We start from the raw sequence: 13,881 nt of genomic DNA on the forward strand, positions 1-13,881 counted from the left end.
GAAATTTCTTCTGTGTTTAACCACATGTTTCAGGGGAAATCTGCTGAATTTCTTGGGGCCTGTTCATTCTGCTGAATGGCCCCCAAGTGCTTCATTTTTTCTAAATATGATTTTATGATCATCACCCCAAGACCAGGAGGAGTCACTATGACCTCACCTCCAATTAATGGGAATTTATTGATGGAATTAAGTGTTTTCTGTGATTTACAGTGTTAACTCCTCTAAGACATCTGATACACAAATAAAGACAGAGTTCCAAAGAATTCCAGGATGGTTTGGGTTGGAAGGGACCTTAAAGCCCATCCAGTGCCACCCCTGCCATGGCAGGGACACCTTCCACTGTCCCAGGCTGCTCCAAGCCCTGTCCAACAGATCCCTGTGGATCCTGGACACCCCTTCCTGGTCAGCACAGCCCAGGAGTGCCTGGAATTCCTCTGTGCTGCTCTTCAGGTGCTCCCCATTCTTCTTTTTTAAATTTTTTCTCTTTTTCTCCTCTTCTCCAGCACTTTATTTTGAATGTTGTTCCTCTAAATATCCCGGAGTATGAAGAGTTGGTTCTACAGGATTCTGCATCCTAGTCTGGTGCCAACCCACCAAACATATGTCTCTGCTCAAATGGAAGAAACTGTTTTGATTTCTCTTTTTTCTTTTTTTTTTAAAAATTTTCTTCCTGGACTGGGGACAAAACATTTCTTTAGATACAACTCAACATTTAGCATCTTCTGAGATATGAAACTTCCTATAAGTTTTTGTTCGTTTATTCCCATGCAACAACTTTGAAGAAGCTGAACTGTCTGAATACGTGACAAGAATTATTAAATATTCAAAAATTTATTACTAAATCAAAATTCATTTAGAAATTCCTGGCTGGGAGGGTGGGGAGGCCCTGGAATGGATTTCCCAGAGAAGCTGGGGCTGCCCCTGGATCCCTGGAATGCCCCAGGCCAGGCTGGACAGGGCTTGGGGCACCCTGGGACAGTGGAAGGTGTCCCTGCCCCTGGCAGGGGTGGCACTGGATGGGCTTTGAGATCCTTCCCAATCCAACTCATTCCAGGATTCCACTATAATTCTTCACTCTCAAGGGTGACAAACGTGTCTGAGCTTCCTAGAGATGCTTAGGAATGAAAAGAAACCCATCAGCTCAGACAGGTGCAAAATCTCCCATCATTTTCTGTTAGATAAGGGAATATTTGGGATGCACCGCCACAGAAACACTCCAAAGCCTCTGCAATTTCCATCAGCTGTTGCCTCTGGGAGGTGTTTTTCTTGTTTGTGAGAAAAAAATCCTTCCAGTCACATGAAAATTATTCCACAGCAAGACAAATGCATGCAGGAAACAGCCGAAATTTTCGATGCATAGCACAATATCTGCACACAGAGTTAGGAAAAGATTTCTTTTTTTTTTTTTTTTCTTTTTTTTTTTTTGTAGTGGCAAATGCAAAGGAGCAGCAGATTGGAAAACACTGAAGGGATCTCGGTATTTTCACACCTGAGGGGGCAGTGCAGGAGCAGGACAGGAGCAGGAACAGGAACAGGATTCTCCTCTGAGCTCAGAACCCACTCAGCTCCAAAGGCCACCCCTGGAGAAGAACGAGCAGGAAAACACCAGTGTTCTCCTTTTTTTTATTCCACAATCATGCTGAAAAGGCTGCCTCAATCTTTCTTTTAAATGAATAGTCTGAAGTGAGAAATAAATAAAGCGGGTCAGATTGTTTTTGTCAGAGATGAGCAAGGACTAATGAGATCACGCGACAGACGAGTCTGCTCCAGGACTGTCCTAAGGAAGAATCCCATCCTGGTTTTAACTGTTATTTACCACTTCACTGGCACCAGCAGAACAGAATTTTCAAATTTCTTTAGAAAACAAGAAGATGTTTTAACTAAAAGTAGAAGAGCCTCAGTAATTTAACAAATTTCATGGTATTCTGGTGAAGGGCAGTTTTGCTGTGCTGTATTCTGCACCTGACACTTGGCTCTATATTTCATATTTAAGTCTAACTCACATATTATATGTAAGTATTATATGTACTTAAGTACATAGAATAAAAAAGTGTTTTCTCCATGTATAGAGACACAGATACTTCATTTTCTACTACAGGAAAAATCCCAGCAGTACCAAAATTTAATATATCAATTTAATATCTAAGTCTAACTGACATATTATATGTAAGTATTATATGTGCATAAGTATATAGAATAAAAAATGTCTAACTCACATACATTTAAGTAGCATAAGTGCTTAAGTATATAGAATAAAAAATGTGTTTTTTCCATGTAAATAGACACAGATACTTTATTTTTTACTACAGAGAAAATCCCAGCGCTACCAAAATTTAATATATCAATTTAATATTTAAATCTAACTCCCATATTATATATAAGTATTATATGTATGTATGTATATAGAAAAAAAAGTGGTTTTTCCATGTAAATAGACACAGATACTTTATTTTTTACTACAGAGAAAATCCCAGCACTACCAAAATTTAATATATCAATTTAAGTCTAACTGACATATTATATGTAAGTATTATATGTGCATAAGTATATAGAATAAAAAATGTCTAACTCACATACATTTAAGTAGCATAAGTACTTAAGTATATAGAATAAAAAATGTGTTTTTTCCATGTAAATAGACACAGATACTTTATTTTTTACTACAGAGAAAATCCCAGTGTTACTAAAATTTAATATATAAATTTAATATTTAAATCTAACTCACATATTATATGTAAGTATTATATCTACATAAGTAAATAGAACAAAAAAAAAGTGTTTTTTCCATGTAAATAGACACAGACACTTTATTTTTTACTACAGAGAAAATCCCAGCGCTACCAAAATTTAATATATCAATTTAATATTTAAATCTAACTCACATATTATATATAAGTATTATATGTATGTAAGTATATAGAATAATAAAAAGTGTTTTCTCCATGTAAACATACTTGGAGAAAACACAAACTTCATTTTTTACAACAGGCAAAATCCCAGCGCTACCAAAATTTCAAGAACCAAAATATTTCTGGAAGAAATAAATCCCCCAGCCTTCAACAAGACCCAAACTCCATTAGAAAGAAATCCCATTTATCTTCCCAACACGAATATCTCCATTTTCCTCCTTTCTGCAGCACTTCTAAATGCTTTCTGAGCAGCTGCTCTCCGTTTCAAGCTGAGCAGAGTGAGGAGCACACAAGAGGGGTGGAGAAGGGAGAAGGGAAGGCTCCAGGAGAGCTCAGAGCCCTTCCAGGACCTCCAGGGGCTCCAGGAGAGCTGGAGAGGGATGTGGGATAATGCATGGAGGGACAGGAGCCAGGGAATGGTTTCCCACTGGGAAAGGGGAGATTTGGGTGGGATTTTGGGAAGGAATTCCTGGACTGAGTTCACTTCCAAGAGTCCTCCTTGCTCTGAGAAAGGCAGAGATGGGAAGAATCCCTCATTCCTGGAAACTGAACAGGGAAAAGTAAGCTCAGCGCCACGCTAAGAAATGATCATCCCCGGCAAACTAGGTCACGGGAGTGAGTAGTTTACTAAATATAAACTTTCTTTGTAGTCAGGCAACCACCGTCAGAGTAATGAGATTTACTCACATTTCACCCAAGTGCTCTCTGCACTCACACTCATTAAAGTAACACCAAGTGACCGCTCACACGTCCCTCACCTCTCCGGTGACGCAGCAGCAAACCCAACAATCTCAAAATAAAAAAAAGGATTTTGGCTTTTTATGATTTCTAGGTATTTAAAAACCCCCCTTTGCATCTCCACTGCTGTTCACCCAAACATCTCCTGTCTCCAGAAATACCCTCCCGAGAGTGATTCTCTTCCCAAGTCACGTGGAGGTGACAGAGCCTTACTCCACTCCCACAAAACCCTGGTGGCACACTGAGTCTCAGTGACCTCCTCAAATCCCTGCTATGCTGGTGACACACTTGGAAGGGAAACACGAAATTCCTGTCAGCTCCAGCCCTGTGAAGAGCCAGGCTTCTCCCAAAAACGTGAAACCCAGAAAAATGAATGGAAGGGTGAGAACACTCCCTGTTGTTTATTTTTTTTTTTTTGGTGTGTGTGTTTGAGGAAGAAAAGAGAATAATATTTTTGCAGCCATGCTAGTATCAGTGTGTTTATAACAGGATGTTCTTCCTCTGCTGTTTGGATGGTTCCAAAAATATTCCCCTCTGGTTTGTGGCAGTGGCTGTCACCCTGACAGCGTTTGCTGCCTCCAGGGCAGGCTGTGTCTGTAACAAATCTGCACAGGCAACTGATGCCACACTCCCATTTTGCTAAACTTAGAGCTAAAAACTGAAGGGGATGAATTAAAACAACTGTGGAGGCAAAGCTTTCATTTCTGGATGGTTATTTCCTAGCAGTGTTTAAAGGCTGCAAGGATGGTGCAAGTCAGGCTAAAAGTTCTATTTTTGGTGGGTTTTGAGACAACTGCACACTGACATTTACTATTATAAAATAATTAATGCTCCTGTGCTTTCAAACACCGGGCACCAGGAATGATGACATGGAATCAAAACCTGAAAAGAGGACACTTCACTGCAGATAAAACACTGACATCTCTTGAGAGACTTCCTTTTAACCGGGAAAAAAATGGCAGTGTTGAGCCTCAGTTGTTTGAAGAAATATTCTTCTCCTCCAAAATGAAATTAGAAACATTCAGAAGCCCAAAATGTTGTAAATTTATGAATGTATCAATCTGTGGTTACGCAGCCAAAAGAAAAAAAAATGCATCTCTTCAGATACCATCTCTTGGTTTATTTTCTGGCTTCTTGCAAGGACAGAAAAGGCAATCAAACGCAACAGAAAAATTGTGTTAATTGGCTGATCTTATGACAACTTCCATTCAACAGTATTTTCCTGTTCTTTTCATTGAATTATAATTATTCAGCACAATTGCAGAGTTTTATCCCACGTTTCAAGCAGTTTCTGCCTGGTTTTGGGCACTGCCATGGCTGGGGCTGCCCTGGGGCTGCACTGCTCCCTCCTCTCCTGGAAATTTTAATTTCTTTTACTGATATCAACGTTTAAACAATAAATTTCGGTGTCATTGGAAGGGTTTCTATGAAATCAAAAATATCTTGTTTATTTTTAAGAAAGAAACCTGAAAGTAAGTCTAGAAAAGTATTTCTCTGAAATCTGAGAGTAATAATTAACAGCTTTCAGGGGCCTTTTCTGCACTTTAATTTCAATATTCAGCTAAGAACTGTGTCTAATTTCCCAGAGCAAGAAATGTTTTTTGGTCTGTATTTTAACACCTGCAGTTTTACAAAGGATTTCTCTTTTGATGGAACTCCTGGAAACAAATTAATTCATAAGTGCCTCCAAATCCCCCAAGATTTAACAGAGGAATACTTCTTTATATATCAGGGCATGTTCAGCATCAAACTGAAATCTAGGAAAAGACTTAATGTAAAATTAAAATGTTTTTAATCCATGTATCCCACTTTCCCAGGCCTACATTCACACAGACCTATCACTCCACCTGCTCCCCCTCATCCTCATTTCCTAAGGAACACCCACTGAATATTTAAGTTTAAAGTAGGGGTCACATTTAATATTTTTTCCTTCTCCATTAACATCAGATTTATGGCAGTGCCGTAATTACAATGCTTTTAAAACAAGCCCGTACACAAATATCAAATTCTGATTGATTAAAATCAGGAACAAGGAATATAATCTTCCAAAACTTCATTCCTTCCTTTGGCCAAACTTAGATCAGCTGCTCTTTAGCTGATGATTTAGGAGCATCCACAAATGACATCAGGAGCACTTTAGTTACACCAATCTAATTTAATAAAAAATACCTTGAGAGATGATTGTGTTACTAACAGAAAGGAATTTATCTCCCTTTTCAGCTGTGTGTGCAGCTCATACAGATCAGCCCCTGCAAATCACTCCTGGAAACTTCACAACACTCCTTAAATGTAATCATGGACTTTTTCTTAATAGCAAATTTATTTGAAGCCATGCCCATATTCCTTCCTTGTGAAATAAAGATAAAATCCTATTTCCTCACAGCTCACTGTGCTGCCTGCTGGAAAAGCAGAGGGTTTAGGCACATTAAAGGAAAAATCTTAATAGGTTTTTGCCCCTCTTTATTTTTTATCAAAATAAGGAAAAACATGATTCTGGGTGGACTTCATAGCTGGTTTTTTTTCTCAGCAATCTGTGCTTTCCAAAGCTCAGGAAGCCACAAGGATTCCCACTGGCACAAACCCCTGTTTAAGGCACACTCAGTCAAAGCTCTGCCTTTACTCTGCCATTCCTTCTGATATTCCTGCCTTTATCAGTTTTGTCTCCATCATTACTCTTTCCATCTTATCTTTACTAAAAAGAAAACCTTCCAGGGGAACTGCCTGCTCCTCTGGGGGCTCAGAGAGGCACCACTGTCCCTGAGACATCTCCACAACAGCCACCTGGACAATCAAACCAGCAGCAGATACAGCAGAATTCCTTCCTGCCTGGCTGAAATGAGGGGTGGAATTTTTTGGGAGGAGAAAACAACCTTGTTCATTTTTCCAGCCATTTCCCTGAAGAGCCACAATTGTCACATCCCTGTTTGGGTCACCAGGAGCAGGATCCCCACGGATCAGGGGATTTGTCTGATTTTTGCCTCTTCCCAGCCTAACTGTGGAAAAGCTGCTTGGATGAGTGCTGGGTTATGGAATTAATGGATAACACAGGCTGCTCTCCAAGAAAAGGAAATTTGGAGTGCCTGCATTGCCATAAAACCTCTTGGGACAACAAGGAGGAGCTTGAGCCCAAAGATAAAACTGTGGTTTAAATTTAAAGGTTTCTTCGAAGTTCTTCATGTTTTAAAATCTTTTAGCTTCCAATGGTTATTTGGGACAGGTAGAATAACCTGGAAATACACATGTGGGAAAAAGAAAAATGCAAAGGTCCAAGTAAAACAAAGAACTCCCCACAAAACCTGAACCTAAGAGAGATTCTGAAGAATCCATCTAAACCATCCCTCCCGATAAAAACACACAAAAATCTCTTTTATCTGCTCCATTTCTTCAGCCCACAGAGACCCACCACAAAAAGAGGAGGTGTGGAGAGGGAATAACTGGGCAAGGGGAAGTGGGCAGAACTCTGTCCAACACTTTGGCTGCTGGAGAAAAAGGCAAATTGTCCTTTTCAGGGAGGTGCTGCCAGTTTAACTCCTCAGTTTAAACCACCAAAGCAATTTTGACCTGCAAGAATTTTATGCCAGCTGAGATAATACTAAAAGTTTTCAAGGAAAGGCATCGAAAGCTTAGCCAAGGAGTATCCCTGTCAAAATAATGATATTGTTCAAAATTTTCAGCTATTTGACCCATTTAAAAGTTTAAGTTTGGATGGTTTCTTTGCCACCCATAAATATACACCCTCTTTTTGCTCCTACAGAATGATTCTCATCTCAAATTAATTAATTCCACTGCTGGAATTGTCATCCAGGTCCTTCTCATGGTAAATAAAGCAACAGCATTTACAGGCATTAAAAACAAACTAAAAAAGCAGAACACTCCTATAAAAGCTTAATTTCTTCCCATCTTCCTCTGTTCATCTCAACCTCAGCTCAGTTTTTTACTCTTAGTTTTTCAACTTCTCTAAAACTAAATCCTGAACTACCCCAATCTCTCTGTTCCCAAAATCCCACTGAAATCAGTGAAGGAAATTCTTTATTACAAAAAAGATTTCTTCACTATAAATGGAATTCTTTACCACGGGGAATTAAACAGCAGAATTCTTTACTCTGGAAAATCAATCCTTCTCTGGGAGGGTGGGCAGGCCCTGGCACAGGGGCCCAGAGCAGCTGTGGCTGCCCCTGGATCCCTGGCAGTGTCCCAGGCCAGGCTGGACAGGGCTTGGAGCAGCCTGGGACAGTGGGAGGTGTCCCTGGAATGGGGTGGGCTTTAAGATCCCTCCCAGGACCCCATGTGTGGGAATATTTAAAATCAGAGAGTTTTGGGAAAGCTGTAAATGGTAGGCTTTAGAGACAGCAGAATTGTGATTAGAGTTAAGTAGCAGACGGAAGATTTGTTAACAGAAAAATTATATAAGGAGTAGAAAAGTAAAGACAAATAGAAAACTGGTATTAATGTTTGTTTAGAATAACTCTTTAAGTTACAGAAAAGCATATTTAGCAAAATATTAAGAAATTCTAAGCTTAATAATGGAGGTTTGGGTATTGTATTTTAAGGTTTACAAATTCATCACATCTTCCATATTCCTCATTCTCCCACAATTCAATCGTTTTGAAATTTTGAATTAAGACCTTAAAACCAGAGAGACTTTTTCGAACAATAACTTGTAATTGCTATCCAACATAACTTAAGCCCTTTAAACTCACTAGACTTTCACAACATTAAAATCCCTGTGTTGTAATATAACAATGCAAGCAAAAACAGAACTACAAGTTAAATAGAACTACCGTCAATATGCTTTTGCTTTGTGTGATTGGTCTGAAAACTTTTAAAGCAAGTTGTAACATTAATAGAACCCCTGTCAATATGCTTTTGCTTTGTGTGATTGGTCTGAAAACTTTTAAAGCAAGTTGTAGCATTAAGTTCTTTGCCTGCTGCCAAGGATGTGAGCTGCTGGCATCTTCGCATTGTCATAACCACGTCATGAGAGTGAAACTAAAAGAGAAAACAGCTTGAGATGTGTTCCTCAGCACTCCTGTCCTGTTGGTGATTTGCACACAGCCCCCCAGCCAACGCCAGCAGTGGAATCCCCCAGTGCCTGGAGCTGCCCCAGGTGTCCTGCGCCCCCAGAGCCCCCCGGCGCCTCCGGCTCGGTGGAGCCCCGCGGCGTCACCGCAGCAATCCCAGGGATGCTGAGCTCCAATCCCGTCACCGCAGCAATCCCAGGGATGCTGAGCTCCAATCCCATCACCGCAGCAATCCCAGGGATGCTGAGCTCCAATCCCGTCACCGCAGCAATCCCAGGGATGCTGAGCTCCAATCCCGTCACCGCAGCAATCCCAGGGATGCTGAGCTCCAATCCCGTCACCGCAGCAATCCCAGGGATGCTGAGCTCCAATCCCGTCACCGCAGCAATCCCAGGGATGCTGAGCTCCAATCCCGTCACCGCAGCAATCCCAGGGATGCTGAGCTCCAATCCCGTCACCGCAGCAATCCCAGGGATGCTGAGCTCCACAGCCATGCCTCAAAAATGCAATGCATTCTTTTGTATACCCAGATGAGATTCTTTTACACTGAGTGGTTAAGCTGAAGCAAACAGAAAAAAAAGGAAAAAAAAAAAAAGGAAAAAAAAAAAAGGGCCTTTGTCCCAAAACAGTTTTCCCTTGCTTTCCTTGGAAGAATCATCTAAAAAGCCATGAGTGCTGCTGGATGCTCTTCCATGACATTTAGTCTTAATCTTCTCTTTCTCCATCCCAGTCTTTATTTCCAGCTCTCCAGCCTGAGCATTCCCCTGTTATCTCCCCTTGTTTACAATGTCAGATCCACAGAGGCTGTTAAAGCTTGTCCTGCAATTCCCCCCTCTTCCTCTTTCCATGCCATTATTCCTTAAGAGACGAGACAAAGCACATTCAGGTGTCTTTGATAAATAAGGCAAAGCAGCACTTTAGCCCTGAAGAAGGAATCCTAAATCATGTGGCTGGAATCCCTTGGAGTGAGTGTCCATGCAGACATGGCCATAAGTCATAAACCAGTTACATCCCTTCCAGGGCATTGCACCGAGCTCCTAAAATGGGATATTGGTGTGTCCAGCACTCGCCCTGTGATCTATGAGCCTCTGGTACTGAAATTGTAAAAAAACCCCAAGTATTTCCTGAAATCTCTGATTTTGGTAACCTGTGAACAGCAAATAATGAAAGCAGGAATACACACTGAATAATCAGATACGAAAATATACATTGGGTATCAGCAGGACAAAAATCTCATATCAAAATCCTCTTCACAGAAAGTCTAAAATGTTTTTTGCTGTGTAAAGTTAATATAGAATGATATGGTTTCATAGGAAATCAACCCAGATAAATGTTTATGTGTTTGCAGATAATCCTGCCATCCAAAACCAGTGTGATGGCAAGAAATCCAATGGTTAGATGAAGAAAAAAATAATTAGCACAGAGTAAATGTAACTTTATGATTGCTCAGAAACTGATCCCAGATTTGTGCATTTTCACATTCACTCCTATTCCTGCCCTGCACCTCGCCCCTCCCCAGCACTCAGACCACCAGGAGCTGAGCCTAACACCTGATTTCTTGCTATACTAATTACAATCTGAATTAACTTTTGCTAATTACACTGAGGCCAAAAGGCAGGACGGAGGTGGGGCCCTGTGAACCCTGGAGTGGTCCCAGGCCAGAGTGACTCCCTGTGCTGACCTAGGGCAGGACTCCTGCCCTACAACCTCGTGACCCCTTTATTGCAGAGAAAATCTCATTTCCTATGGGTTGGGATCACAGGATGCACCAGCTGGAAAGGAGCTCTGGAGGGCTCCAACCCAACCTCTTGCTGCAGGGAGGTCCACCTTGATCGGGATGTTCAGGCCATTATCAATCCAGTCTCTCATTCCTACAGATTTTACAACTTCTCCAGAGTTTTTGTGTTCCTTGTGCCTAACTGGAATCTCCTTTTTCCCAAGCTGTGTCCCATGCCTCTCCCTGAGCACCTCCAGGGCACGTCTGCCTCTGCCTTTTCCACACCCTCCAGGAAGAAATGCACTTTTGTGATTGCCCCTCCCTGGATGACAACCAGCTCTGTACTCTGAGTGTCACCCAACCCACACCTCTCCTTCACATTCATCTTTCTGATAGAAAACGGGCCCCCATTTGCCATGGAAATGAAAAACAAACATGCAGGAAGACTGTCCACGAGGTAAACAGGGGAAGTTTAATAAATCTCCTTAAATCCAATCAACGGCTCCAGTTAGACATTTCAACTGCTCCTTCCCCTACTCACAGCAACTCCACCTTAGCATGCAAACAATTTTCAGCCAAACCGCCAGCTCAGCAGGGGAAGATTTAAATCTGGATTTTCTTGTCCCATAACTTTTCATTTCTTGGTTGTCAAGGGCTGAGATATTCTGAATTGTGCCTACTGTAGGAGCAAGAGATACTGCCAACAAATCTTAATACCTCAGCAAGATTTTCCTTCTTTCTTTTGAAACATAAGGAAATATTTTTCAAAAGCAAGTTGAGTCCTTTTAGGCAGCTGAGGTCACCGTGTCAGTTTGTTGTTGAGTCACTGCTTTCTGCTAGGAAAAGGCACAGATTCCATGGATTTCTTAGGAATTCTGTCACTTAGTATAAATAATGCTATCATTTAATCATCATAATCTTTGGGTTTAATGTGGTTAGAAGGCAAAGTTGCTTCCTGGGTTAACTTTGTGCTACCTGGACAATTCCCCTTTTCTGCAACACCCATTTATTCTTAAAGGCTGTGATGAGATGGATAATTCTTGGAGTATTTTCTACAGTCTAACAAGTTTCTAATGCAAGATTCTCTCACAGAGATTCACTGAATTACTCCACAAGAATGGCACTCTTCCTTGCTGAATGGGAATTCCCCGTGGAAAACAAGGGAGTCTAAAATAGCTCCAAGATGGAAATCTCTCCTCTGTCTCCCTGGCTGCTCTCACCTGCCTCCTTCCACATCCCCAGCACGCACTGAACCCACTCCAGGCTCCCTGAATAACCCACTCCAGGCTCCCTGAATCCTCCCCCAAGCTTCTTTCCCAACCTTTTCCATCCGGTATTTCCTCAGTGTCTCAAGGACAGCGACTTGCCCAGAGTGGTTGTGGATTCCCCATCCCTGGAAGAGTCCAAGGCCAGGCTGGACAGGGCTCAGAGCAACCTGGGATAGTGGAAGGTGCCAGACACAAAGCCCAACAACATGAGACAGATTTTTATCTTAAAAATTTGAAGCCTTATTAATTTCTTTTTATTACTTTTCTCCCCCTCACCTCCCTCTTCAAGCTTTGCTCTGCAGCCCCAAATCCATCTCTTCCCTCTGACCAGAGTTTGGGCTCCTGAAATTTCTTCATTCCCCACATTAAATCACATTAATCTTCCCCTCTGTATTCCCTCCATTGATGGGAGTTCTCCTCATCATCCCTTATTTTCTTATTTATGTCAATAAGAATCTTATAAACTAAAAATACAGCTCTCTCACTTTAGCCTGGTAATAATTCCTCACATGAGGAACCTCCTGCACTTCCAGCTCTCCTGTTCCAAACTGATTTGATCTTCTGGCTTTCATCTTCTCTCACTGATCCAGCTGTGCCACAGGTGGAAAGGCTGAGATGTGCTCCATCCCTACTCCTGCACAGGCAGCATTTATTTCCTTCCACGGAATTGTGGGCAAGCTCGGATCAAACAGGCACGGGGCTCTCACTAAAAATGAGCAACAAACAGGACACAATTTTCAAGCTAAATTTTACAACTGTGTAAGTGTAAAGGGTAAAAAATATTCAACTCAAGTAAAATATTTGTGTGGCAAAACCATTCTTGTGCAAAGCTTCACTCAAAGCGTGATTTGAGATGGAGTCACAATCTTTAACCTCTGTGTATCTGAACTACTAAATTTTAAATTCTGGACTGTGTCCTCAGTTAAACTCCAACAGCCTTTAAGGAAGACAAAAAAATTCCCAAAACACAACAGAGAAAAGTCAACATGAAGTTTAGATCCCACAGGGACTATTTTAAACTTAATATTTCCAAGATCCCTCTTTTTGGGGTTTTCTTTGCTGAAGAAGTCACGAACTGCTGCTGCATTTGGGAAAAGAAACTCCCTTTCCATGAGCATTTCAAATCAACATGAGTAGTAAACACTAAGGTAAGGTCTGGTATACACATAGAGTCCACAAAGTCTAAAGATGACAAAGGAATTATTTGTTACAACTTTTAGGGCAGTTATGGGGATTGATAATTGCATTATTTACTATTTTGAGTGATGATATATCTTAGAGACGTTTACAATGTAGATTGTAAATTTGTGCTTGCAAATAGGAAAGCAAATTAATGGAAATAAAGACAATAGATATTTATTAGTATTAGCTGGTGTATCAAAAAACAGGTAAAAAAGAACTGAAGTTCTTTTTTCTTGAAAAAATTGCAAAGTGTGCTCAATGTCAAGGCTTTGGGCACAAAGTGAGAGCAGAACATTGCATAAATGAGAAAAAAAAAAGCTACGAAGAGGCAACAAAAAAGATTATCTAGCATGCATATTGAGTTGAGAGTAGAAACCCAAATGAGTTACAAGTCTAGACAAAGTAACTCTGTAGAATATTTATAAAAGCTCCAAAGACTAAAGGCAGATTCTCTGAAGGCATCAGGTATCTCAAAAACGGGCTTTAAATAAGAAGAAACTGCAGCAAAGTGACCAAAGCAGTTCCATAAAATGCTGCAAGAACAGATGAGGCAGGAAAGGAAACACCGAGAAAAAGGGAAACATTCCCTAAGAGCACGGAGCAGGCATTCATCAGCTGCTAAAAGCTGCTGAAAACTCAGAATTGCTCCTCAGAAGAACTAAGGAAATTCCTAACCATGAGCTCCAGGGACAAACGCCGTGGAAAACAACCACACATGAAGGAGAGAGAGTTTCTTTAAGGAGAACATCAAGAGACGACAACGCGCAACTTCCGCTGCCCTTCCACCACCATTCCAGAGAGTTCCATCCTTGGAGTCACACTCCACGGCAATTCCAGCAGGAGACACCCAGAACGATGCAGCAGAGCCCCAGGAGTGGCTCACGGGACAGGAGGAATTTGACATGGTGGAGATCCTTCCACTGGGGACCCTCCGATGACACAAACACATCCGGGCGGCCGCGATCCCAGAGGAGCTACGGATTCTGAGGCTGGGATCACATGGAGACATCGGGGCAGCGGAGCAGGGCTTTCAGAGGAGTGAATGA

General features: G+C 41.4%; 1 protein-coding gene across 4 annotated transcripts in view; it reads right to left on the bottom strand.

The window, feature by feature from the left end:
• MBD5 (methyl-CpG binding domain protein 5) overlaps positions 1-13,881 on the bottom strand; it is a 122,293-nt gene that overhangs the window by 78,346 nt on the left and 30,066 nt on the right. The window contains exon 1 of one of the 4 annotated variants that reach the window (XM_038142891.1): positions 1,490-1,510. The exons of the other annotated variants lie outside the window; for them this stretch is intronic. The gene's annotated coding sequence lies outside the window, so the exon portion shown is untranslated. Of the gene's footprint in view, positions 1-1,489; positions 1,511-13,881 lie in introns of those variants that run through there. 4 annotated transcript variants of the gene reach the window in all.

This window comes from Motacilla alba, chromosome 7 (genome assembly GCF_015832195.1).
Source record: "Motacilla alba alba isolate MOTALB_02 chromosome 7, Motacilla_alba_V1.0_pri, whole genome shotgun sequence".
In the NCBI taxonomy this organism is placed as follows: domain Eukaryota; kingdom Metazoa; phylum Chordata; class Aves; order Passeriformes; family Motacillidae; genus Motacilla; species Motacilla alba.